This window comes from Hemiscyllium ocellatum, chromosome 9 (assembly GCF_020745735.1).
Source record: "Hemiscyllium ocellatum isolate sHemOce1 chromosome 9, sHemOce1.pat.X.cur, whole genome shotgun sequence".
In the NCBI taxonomy this organism is placed as follows: domain Eukaryota; kingdom Metazoa; phylum Chordata; class Chondrichthyes; order Orectolobiformes; family Hemiscylliidae; genus Hemiscyllium; species Hemiscyllium ocellatum.
In genome coordinates, this window is record NC_083409.1 from 44,905,904 (window position 1) to 44,915,473 (window position 9,570).

Here is a 9,570-nt window from a genome sequence, read left to right on the forward strand (position 1 = left end):
TTGCAGTGGTAATTTCCCTACCCCTGAGTTAGGAGTCCTGGGTTCGATTCTCATCTGTTCCAGAGGCATGCCTGACTGATTGATTACAAAATGTCTAATGAATAAACTGTATTATGAAATCAGTCTCAGTAATAGTAACCATGATAACTACCATCAGTTGTTGTAAAAACCTGGACGGTTCATTAATGACCTTGATGGATGGAATTCAGCTCTTGTTTGCCTGTCTGGAATTAATGTGACTTCAGACCCTCAGTAATGGGCTGACTCATGCCTGCCTGACAGCTGACCTAGCAAGCCACTCCATTCAAGGGCAATTAGGAGTAAATCACAAATGCAAGTCCTGCCAGCAATGACCAATACCCTGGTAAAGTCTTTTGTTTTCAAAATTAAGCAACGTAAGAACATCCGAACTAGGAGCAGGAGTAGGCCATCTGGCCCTTTGAACCTGCTGTGCCATTCAATAAGATCATGGCTGATCTTTTTGTGGCCTCAGCTCCACTTACCCACAGTCCTCTGTAGTATTTGCTCTGCCACTCATCTTAGTGTCATCTGCAAACTTTGACACATGACACATGGTCCCCAACTCCAAATCATTGATGTAAATTGTGAATAATTGAGGCATACCACCAGTCATTGATTGCCAACCAGAATAGCACTCATTTATCCCCACTCTTTGCTTCTTCTACGTCAACCAATCTTGTATCCATGCTAATACTTTACCCATAATGCCATGCATCTTTACCTTAGCCTCTCATTTGGCACCATGTTGAAGGCCTTTTGGAAATGTAGGTATACCACATCTACTGGGTCCCCATTGTCCACCTTCCTCAAAATGTCTTCATAGAATTCCAACAGATTAGTTAAGCATGGAAAGATGTTGTGAAACTTGAAAGGGTTCAGAAAAGATTTACAAGGATGTTGCCAGGGTTGGAGGATTTGAGCTTTAGGGAGAGGCTGAACAGGCTGGGGCTGTTTTCCCTGGAGTATTGGAGATTAAGAGGCGATCTTACAGAGGTTTGTAAAATCTTGGGGAGAATGGATAGGGTGAATAGACAAGGTGTTTTTCCAAGGGTGGACGATCCAAAGACTAGAGGGTATAGGTTTAGGGTGAGAGAGGAAAGATATAAAAGAGACCTACGGGCAATATTTTCACACAGAGGGTGGTATGTGTATGGAATGAGTTGCCAGAGGAAGTGGTGGAAGCTGGTACAATTGCAACATTTAAAAGGTATTTGGATGGGTATATGAATAGGAAGGGTTTGGAGGGATATGGGCCAGGTACTGGCTGGTGGGACTAGATTGGGTTGGGATATCTGGTCGACATAGACAGATTGGACCAAAGGGTCTGTTTCCATGCTGTACATCCCTATGACGTTCCCTTCATGAACCCATGCTGCTTCTGCCTAATGGAACACTATCTATCCAGCTGCCATGCTATTTCTTCCTTGATGATAAACTCAAGCATCTTCCCCACTACAGAGGTTAAGTTAACTGGTCTATAATTCCCCATCTTTTGTCTACCTTTCTTTTTGAACAATGGTGTCACACTTGCTGTTTTTCCAATCTGCTGGTACTGCGCCAGAGTCCAGTGAATTTTGGAAAATTACAAGTGCACTTGCTGTTTTTCCTGCCGTCTCTTTTAGTACCCTGGGATGCATTCCATCAGGGCCAGGAGGCTTGTCTTATCCTTATGTTATGAAAGTGTAGGTGTGTACTGTACCTTTTAGAGAGAGATGAAGCTGGCAAGGACTGACCAAATGCACAGAATGTGCTGAACAATTTAAAATTGTAGCATTTGGTTGATACAAATAGCTGGAGCTGCATTGCCATGGCACAAAAACAAATCCAAATCCAGCTAATCAGTTTAAATTATGACCCAGAGAGCAAAATTCCAATTGAATTTGAATTTTACTGTTTGGATGATATCAAACCAATGAAATGATCTGATGTTTTGGGGTACAAAACCAGACATTTTGAACAGTTAGGGGGAGAATTAACAACAAGTACAGACTGTTAGCCGAATATCTCTCTGAAAGGTACTTGTCCATACGGAAAATTGTGAAGCAGAAGAACTAAGAAAAGACAACCCAGGAAAATGGGCGGCACGGTGGCACAGTAGTGGGCGGCACGGTGGCACAGTGGTTAGCACTGCTGCCTCACAGCGCCTGTAGACCCGGGTTCAATTCCCGCCTCAGGCGACTGACTGTGTGGAGTTTGCACATTCTCCCCGTGTCTGCGTGGGTTTCCTCCGGGTGCTCCGGTTTCCTCCCACAGTCCAAAGATGTGCGGGTCAGGTGAATTGGCCATGCTAAATTGCCCATAGTGTTAGGTAAGGGGTAAATGTAGGGGTATGGGTGGGTTGCGCTTCGGCGGGTCGGTGTGGACTTGTTGGGCCGAAGGGCCTGTTTCCACACTGTAAGTCTAATCTAATCTAAAAATACAGAGAACAAACTACAGAGGAAAACCAACAATGGAGAATCGACAAACCTGGCTGGTTTTAAAATGTGTTTTTTTAAAATCTTAATTTTTTTTTATCAGACCAGTATTGTAGAGTGGGAGGTAAAAGATAGGTTTAAGAGAAAGGCGTTGTAAATAGTTGTGGGTTTAATGTTCTCTGATGGACTTAAAAAATAAAATTGTTAATTTTTACTTTAAACAGTGAAATCTGGGATAGTTCTTTGCCTCTCGAAATTTAACAGACTATGGTGTGAGGCGAGGTTCTCTGTTTGTTGGGTTTAAGTTAGCAGAGGGGTTTACCCCATGTCGTAACACTTAGCTCCATTAGCTTGCCCAACACTAACTCTTCCATAATAATGATCATATCCAGGTCCTCACCTACCTTCGTCTCTTTGTCAATTCTTTCAGCAGTTTGGCTCCCCACCCTTTTGTCCTGCCTCCATATTTCCAAGATCCATTGGGAGGAGGTCAGAGTTGAGTTTTGGGATTAAAGCATCAGCTTCTGATTTGTTTATGGCTGGTAACATTCCCCGAAAAGGCTCAGACAGCTTTCTGCTTCAGTGAGGCATCGTGAGGATGGTGGACATAAAGGGCAGCCAGTGGTGGGAATGCGGGGTGGGCTGTTTGTAGAAAGGCGGTCAATTGAGCAAACCTTGTCAAATGCATCCAACCAGAGCCAACAGCCCTAGGTTGAGAAACCTGAAAGATCAATTTGAAAGTATGAAAGCATCAAAAATACTCTGAACCTTCCAAAGTCCTGGAGGTGGACAATGTTGAATTCATTCCTGTTCAACACCAAACTTTGATCAATCCTTCATTGATGGATGGTATGAAATCTAGTGGGGTAGTGCAGCCAGCAACCTGAACCTTAGTGATGTAGTCACATAATTGGATATGTTACAGCAATGTGACGCCAGATTATTAACCCTAAAAATAACCGTCCAAGTGAAACCAAATGCTGAAGTATAGAGCAAAGACATTGATATTAATGCAGCAAACAATCACACTTGTTCAGCAATGCTATTTGCTTGCCTTCAGTATTTCCTGTCAGCTTCCCTCTGACCATGGAAGTAGGACTCTCTCGGAGCTAAGGACATTGTCAGAGTAAAGTACAGAAAGACCAGACTTGCAACTTCTGACAAATTTGAAATCCAGTCTGAAAGAGGTTCTATGCTCCGTCTGTACTTTTTCTTTCTTTTTTCTCTCTTTGTTTTCTTCTTCTTTCCGCGTAGCACCAGAGGTGAATCCTATGCAGCAACAGGCACAGGCAGCAAGTCTTCGGAACAGTGAGCCCCAGAAAACTGCCAGCTGCAGAACCCGGTACACTGCGTGGGCCACAAGCCCTGGAGACCGGCACGGGGAGGGTGAAACAATCTTGGAACTTACCGTGGAGCAGCTGAGCGCCAGTACAGAGCACACTGGAGGCTTGGAGGGAAGCAGGGTGGCTGCTGGATTGGGGTCTGGCACCAGTGGTCAGACCGCATGCAGGGGTCCCTGTGCTGAGCTGCTACATGGTAATGTCCATTTGAAATTTCCTACCTTGGTGCAATGTCAACCCTTTAATGACATCCTATTTTTAATTTATTTTTCAACTCTGTAAGTAATGCAACTCCCTGTATTCCGCAGCTGCATCCAAGAATTGTCCCTACGTACTTGTACCTAAGATGCTGCTATAAGAGGTTTGTAAAAGCTTTCCCCTGTACTCCTACAATGGATAATGATAATCTATCCTATATTCTAACTAGTACCACTCAACTAACTGCAGAGATTTATGAAGATTTCCCAATGGCATTGACAATCCAGTTTAGGACTCTGGTATATCTGGTATTGAATACAAACAAGATTAGAGTGGTGCTGGAAAAGCACAGCAGGTCAGGCTGCATGAGGAGCAGGAAAATCTACTTCATGGCTTTTGCCCGAAACGTCGATTTTCCTGCTCCTCAGATGCTGCCTGATCTGCTGTGCTTTTCCAGCACCACTCTAATCTAGACTCTGAACTCCAGCATCTGTAGGCCTCACTTTCAAATACAAAAACCCCTTCCCCCAACCTACAGCTGGTCAAGTCAGAAGTCTCCACATGAAAGGTGAAAAAGTCTCTTCAAGGTCCCGCCCAGAGGGTGGCCACTGCTCCAAGGTTCTCCTGAGGTGACCAGGGAGTGGAGGCCGATGCCCAGGAGAAAAATGCATCGGGACGTTAAAACGTTGGGGTTTTGTTTTAAATATTTCTGCATTTTTGCTTGAACATTACTTATTTTTTTCAAAAACATAACTTGGAGACGTGGGGGGGGGCGTGCAAGGACCGATTGACTGAAGCTGAATCAGGTCTGTTTGATTTTGAAGTGGTGTTGAAGAGCACAGTGTTGGAGACCGTGAGCGTGGGCACATGGATGGAGCAGCGGTGGAGGCGGGGCTGGGGGAAAAGCAAGGAAGTTGTATGACCCAACCAGACTCTGGCAGTCTCTCACTCTCAGGCGAGGAAGGAAGCCAGGACAGAAATAAAATGCTTCCCATTCAAACATCCGATGAGGGATGAGACGGAGCAGCTGCAAATCCGCGCTAGTCCTGAATTACTCCGGTTAAAGGCTGTGGCGATACAAACGAGCTTGTTTTCCACATACCAACACGCCTTACGATGTGTTTTTTTATATATGTCAAACCTGGGTTATCTTCTTCGTGTTTGTTTTAAATTGCGCTGACAAGGTTAAAAGCAGAGGCTCCTTGACCCACACTTATAGTCCAAATTTTGTATCGCTGTTTCCTGACATGTTTTCCTCAGTAAGTCATTCTTTTTTAAATGAGAAGCCCGTTAGTGGCTGTGTGTCTGTGTTTTGTCAGAATTTTGAGATAAGGGCACCGAATTTTATGATTTCAATAGCGCCTTGTTCACTCGGTTAATAAAACATTTTGGAGTTGTTTGGATTTGCCTTTTCGTACGTGCTGCTATACGGCTACTAGTATTACATGATGCATAAAGCAAGTTTTTGTACAGAACTTGACTCAAAAGTCAACATCGCAGTTGGACCTTTTCCCCTAGGAAGTAATCTGAGTCGGGTTTGCCAAACCAAGCAGTGAACTTGACTGTGCTGGTTCGATACAAATCTGTGCTGGGACCAAGTGATTTGTTCCTTTTAACACCGAAATGGACGTGTGCACTGCAGCACAAGGGGAAGAGACAAAAACTTGAGACCTTTGTTTGCAGAGAGCTGAAACCTGACTGTTTCACGAGAGTAAACATAACCCTTGTCCTTGAGAAATCTACCTCAGTTGCGCGAAGCCAACTCCAGATTTATTGTTTTTGCAGTTGTGGAAGACATTCAACAGCTGTGTTTATCTTGGCGTGAAGTTTCTGTATTAAGTGCTGGAGCTGAGAATTGTAGGTGTGTAATGCTGCTCGACTTCATGCACTCGAAAATGGACAACAATGAGGCATTGCCGTTTATATTAGAGGGAACTAGGCTATTTTGGAATATTCACAGCCCTCTTGAAAGTTCACCTAATGCTATATTTTTTTCTCTCCCCCCCCTTGGGCTCCTGTGCTGTGTTTCCGTTCTGAAGGAAATTTGCTGGCAACTACACATTTTTTTGTTCTGGCGGAGGGGGAGAGGGTTATAAATGTTAGAAGCCTTCATGAATCAACAGATATAATCCCACAGAAGGCAGAACCCTTGTCTTTGGGAGAATGAATTAATATCCTGGTGGGTGAGGGGGCGGTTGAATTATCCTGAGCTTCGAAGATTGTGCTGCGACTTCTTTGTCAAACTTCAGGATTATGAGTATATTCAGCACTTTCATGTTTCTAATAGGCGATGGTATGTTCAACAAGCGTCCCACCCCCAAACAAATATGGTTGTTTAGTACTATAGTTTGCAAGTGAGCTGAAAGCTTGTCCATGACTGTTGAAAGTGCAGCTTGTTTGCATAATTCATGCACATTTATTCATAAGAATTGGTCTTTGACCCCGGGCTCAAGTCTGACCGCATTTCAGTTTTACTTGTGGGCTATCTCCAGGCAACTGCCCAGTCAAAGTCAGGGATTTGCAATAATTATTGTTTATAGTCTGGTGGTGCATGACGTTTTCTCCGGTCCTAATAGATGCGGTTTTCTGCGATGGCTATTTTAAATAATTATCGTAGGGACGGGCCTCAAAATTGTGGGTTTCAGCATATCAAACTGGCCTTTAACCGAGTGAAATTCACTGCAGCACCAGCAACTGTTAGCAACTCAGGCAAAGTCATCAGAGAGAACAGGGAAGGAGCAGATGTGTAGCACCAGAGTAAAGCTCTGGTCATGAAGAATTATCTCCAAATAGCGCACACAATATACAGGGCATGGAAAATCCTCTGTTTATAAAATAATCACGTCAAGTAGGTCAGCTGCCTTCATTTTGAACTCATTTTGATCTGCACTAACATAAGCGTGGAAAGTAATCCAGGTACAAGATTGTTTCCCATTTTTTTGGGGGGGGGGGTCAGCGGAGGTAGCTAAATACAATGGGAAGGCATTTCACTGGAATCTGTTGTTTTCATCAGGGATTACACTTAATTGCTGGGTATGCCCAACCACAGATGGATAAACGCATTCAAATGACATGTTAATGAAAGGAAATGATAACGCCAAAGTTTTCCTTCACGAATGCAAGACTGAGTGTTGTTGGTTTTGTTCCTTTTGGAGCTAGGGAGGTGCCTGCGGTATTTCGATGTTTGACTGAGCTCAGAGGCAGTTTTCTCTTGCCGGATTCAGGAAGTGGTCGGTTAACAATCCACCCCGGAGGCTTAGACAAACGATTTAGCCTCACACGCCAGATTTGTTGTACTGAGGTGGTGCTGCAATATCGGTGTATGCTGTCTTCTGTTTGAGCGGTTAAACTGAGATCATCCTTTTTCTCCCCTCAGATGGTAACCAGTGATTTCAGGACACTATTCCGAAGCAATGTGGTGCCATCTTCATCGGTGACCTGACCAAGAATTACTCTTTGACAAGCAGAAGTGATTGCTTACTATAGTTTTGCCGGTTATGAGGCTTTGCGAGGTGCAGCTTTGTCGCCAAGTCTCCTGTACTAACTACGTTTCAAAATCACTTTATCAGTTATAAAATGTTCTGGGGCATCCCGAGGTAGTGAGAGAAGCTATATAAATGCACACCTTTCTTTCTGTCACTGCCTCTATTGCAAATATTCAGTGATGCCAAGGTGGAGTACAAGAAGCAGTAGGGGAATTAACTGCACTGAGTTGGCATGTTGGATTTAAACCCTGAACCAGTGTCACAAACCTCTTCAGCCCCAATGGCAGTTTGATATGTCCCTACTCCATTATTGCAGATGCTTGAAGGAGAAATATTGCTTCCCCACCCAATCTGTTCAAAGCATCCGATCCAAGAAAACCCACATGAACCAACATCTGAAAGCACCAAGTCAATCAGTTAACATGGGCACCTGGCATGCAACTGTTAGAAGTGGGACAACTGAATAAGTTAAAGACCAATTTGGAGAAATAACCAGATGGATGTTTACCAGGAATGCAATCCATGAAGCAAATATGACTTGTGACATCTAGCAGAGTCTTTTATTGGAGGTTTCAAACATCAGGTACAAGATGAAATGTAGCTTTGTAGAAACAAAGTGTAGGGTGGATGACTATTTATAGACTACAGAAGGATATTGAGGGCCAAGAGGTTCAAGCTTCACTGGTTTTGAAGATGACTTTAGACTTGGGTAGAGAGCACACAGATTAAGAGTTTGCCGGAAAGCCCCTCCTGAATCCGAGCACCAGAAAGAAAGCCATTCTTCAATACAGTTCTTCAGCTCCAAACCAAAACCAACATCTGCTGAGAAACATATACCACAGGCACTGGCCTAAGGAGCTTCCAAAGTGCTGTATACACAGGGTAGATTGATGTGATGGTAGCATCAATAGGGATTCTGCTGCTTTTCATAAAATGCAAGGAAACAGCAAAGCTTGGAACTATGCCTACAGCAGATTGCCTGCTATAGCCTGATAAATTATCATCACAGTTAGCCACAACATGCTGTTGATAATTCAGGAATTCTCAATGATCAGGATCAAATCTCTGGCGTAATTATGCTTTATCTGTACCTTTCCATTACTTGTTCAATATCTCTAATAGTAAATCTGAACTGAATTCCAAGGCCTGAGTGATGATTACTAACAAAGCCCATTGCTTCTGAACTGAATGGCCTTTATATGAATGCAGTCATTTGTCAATTTTAACATCAGCCCATAGAGAGCACATCATTTTTGTACTTTCAGGCATTGAATGCACTTGTCATTGATGAAATTGCATGCATGGTTTACCTGTGACATTATGTGATGCACTATAGAGTAAGCTTCCCCAGTCATCAATAAATTAAAACTTTTAATTGAAAGGATCTGCCTCACAACTTATTTCTACATCTGCATGAGCAATTGCATATCGCATGGACCTTGGAGTCCCTTCAAGCTGGGATAGTGACTTAGAGGTGTTATCGCTGGACGGTTAATCCAGAGACCCAGGTCATGTCCTGGGGTTGAATCCCACCAGGACAAATGGTGGAACTTGAATTCAACAAAAAAATCTGGAATGAAGAGTCTATTGACAACATTAATCCATTGTCAATTGTTGAAAAAAACCCATCTGGTTCATTAACATCCTTCAGGGAAGGGAACTGCCATCCTTACCCGGCCTACATGTGACTCTAGGCCCACGGCAATGTGGTTGACTGTAAATTGTCCTCTGGGTAATTAGGGATGGGCAATAATTGCTGGCCTAGCCAGCAGCATCATCATCCTATGAATGAATGAAAAAAGGCATTCCTGCCTCTTTGAGTCAGAAGCTACAGTTTTGGTGGTAGGAGAGCAGAGTTCAGGCTTTGAATTGGGAATTGATAGATGTACAGGCTATATATGTGTGTGTGGATGGAGGTGGTGGGGGTGGAGTCGTCCACACTCACAGCCCGCCTCCATAATCATGTAGTTTTGTGTGAATACTCAAAGTTCCTGCAGCTTGAGACACACCATCAGTTGAGATAACAATGTTCACGGCTACGGAAACAGCACTCACGGTTTGGTCTGCTCAATATGTCAGCCAGCAACTCCATAACTGTCCTTCAAGGGATGA

At 43.7% G+C, this 9,570-nt stretch overlaps 1 long non-coding RNA gene across 2 annotated transcripts in view; it reads left to right on the plus strand.

The window, feature by feature from the left end:
* Positions 1-8,802, plus strand: part of LOC132818687 (uncharacterized) — a 72,790-nt gene extending 63,988 nt beyond the window's left edge. For both annotated transcript variants that reach the window (XR_009645010.1, XR_009645011.1), the window contains one exon: positions 7,350-8,802. This is a non-coding gene — a long non-coding RNA (uncharacterized LOC132818687). The remainder of the gene's footprint in view (positions 1-7,349) is intronic.
* The last annotated feature ends 768 nt before the right edge of the window (positions 8,803-9,570 follow it).